The sequence below is a fragment of the Cupressus sempervirens genome, chromosome 8, assembly GCF_028749045.1.
Source record: "Cupressus sempervirens isolate cs-2001-9-10 chromosome 8, ASM2874904v1, whole genome shotgun sequence".
NCBI classification, from domain to species: Eukaryota; Viridiplantae; Streptophyta; class Pinopsida; order Cupressales; family Cupressaceae; genus Cupressus; species Cupressus sempervirens.
Genome location: NC_143125.1, coordinates 709990288 through 709992473, shown reverse-complemented (window position 1 = coordinate 709992473; position 2186 = coordinate 709990288).

The window sequence follows — 2186 nt, the reverse complement described above, 5'->3', positions numbered from 1 at the left end:
TGACGGATTTGCTGATAGGGATTGTACGTTGCTTGGGTAGTTGTATGATGGATGATAGTTTGTTGAGGTTGAGATGGCATATATGGCTGCATGTGCTCCGAGGTTTGCAATTGGTATGGGATTTTGGATTGGGATTGAGGGATGTATGTTGGCTATTGGATAAATGGATTTCTTTGTGGAGGTAAAGTGTAAGATGGTTGTGAAGCTTGGTGCAAGGATTATGGAGCTTGTGGAACTTCACTTTAGATTTGAGGAGTTTGACCAATGTAGGTGGGTTGTGCCCCCATTTGGGATGGTATCTGTAAATAATTGGTGGTTGGTGGGGTGGGTCCCACTATGTGTGCCAGAATGTATATGAGAAATAAGCATGCAAGAAATACTAAATTAAGTAATCAAAAGCATTTAAAAACTTATTAAATGTAACATAAAGTGAGACAAAGAGGGAACAACTCAAATGAGAATATGAGCCATTAAGGGGCTCTCTCAATGAGATTGTTCTCTTGTTTTAGGGATGTGTCTATTTGCTTAGATTTGGTATGTATGCTCAAATACTCAAAATAGCTTCAATAAAGGATTTGGATTTTGGATGTGGATTTATGGTAGTTGATGTGAAACTTGCTCTCAAAACAACATTATGGCTTTAAGATGATGGAGTGTGTTAAGATGGCTTGGGAGGGGATCCAATTTATAGGTTAAGGGCTTGAGGGTTTGAGGGATAAGATGCAAGGATGGGGAAAAGCTCATGGAGGGCTCGGATTGCATGAGAGGAGAGCACATGGATTGTGCTTCCTTATAGCTAATCAAGGTGGTTAGAGCAAGAGGAGTTGAGGGGTCAACAAAGGAGGCTCAAAGCTCATAAAGACCCTCATAATGGCTTGTAAGAGCAATAAATGCACTTGTAAGAGTCATTTATGGCTTGGTGGTTGGGATATTTTGAGGGAAGACTTTGGCTTGGCTTAGGAAAGTCTTAAGTTTGTTTAAGATTGTGCAAATGATTAAGGGTAAGATTAGAGATGGTTTAGGATTAAATTAGGGATGTTAGAGATGGGAAAATGGATGGCATTTATGAGGATGGGTCAGTTAGTAGCTGAGCTTGGTTAGTATGGGTGGATGGGGTGGATTAGGCTAAATGAGGGATTAGAGATAGGCTTAGGATGAGGATGAAGACTTTTTAGAAGAGTCTAAAACTTTCTAGGATGAGGATAAATAAAGTTTATTTATTTCAAAGGTTTGGGTTGAGGAGATATTTATTAAAACATTTTTAATAAACATGAGGATTAATATTTAATCTTAATTAAATATTTTGAGTTGGGATTAGGGTAAGGAAATGATGGGATTAGCCTTTAATCGAAATTAAAGAAGGATTAGAAGATTTTGGAAGAGGTTAGTGGTCTTAAGGAAATTGACCAAGTTTTGGGCAAAAAATAAATAAATAATTTATTTTGGGATTTTTGGTCAATTTATTAATTAAATAAATACTTAATAAATAAGTAACTAAAATTTAAATAAGATTTAAACATTTTTGGGAGGGATTCCTTAATTAAATATTTTTAATTAAGATAAACAGATTTAATGGCATAAAAATAAATTAATTAATTAAATAATTAATTAATTAATTAATGATGATGTCATCAGGGACTTTCTCAGAAAATAAAAATACTTTAATTTCTAAAGGATTTTTTTAGGTGTCTACACTCATCATATGTACCAAATCTATATTTTTCTTTATCTTTGTCTAAATTCAACAACAAATCAATATAGCCAACTACTATATCATCATTTAGTTCATAGCTCAAGGGATGAAGAATTGTTTTCTAAGGATCCATTATTTGAATATAAGTATGATCTGTATCAAACAAAATACAAATTTCTTCCTTAAATCTATCCACAATTGTAGGTGCATTTATAAATCTCAATTTCATTTCATTCTAAAATATTATCATTATCAAGTTGTCACTCTACAATATCTTGTCTGTAGGGTAACTTCTACATACCTTTGTAATCTTTTCCATAGTGCATTTGTCGCTACTCATGATGTCTGTGACTGATAAGTAAGGAAATATTTTAAGTACATGAAAGAATATGTGATTTATCAATGACTGGAATCTAAACACACCATTCTTTGTTCTCTTGATCTTTTCTAGGTTCTCTAAGAGTTGCATTCTCAGAATTTCACTAAGATTCAC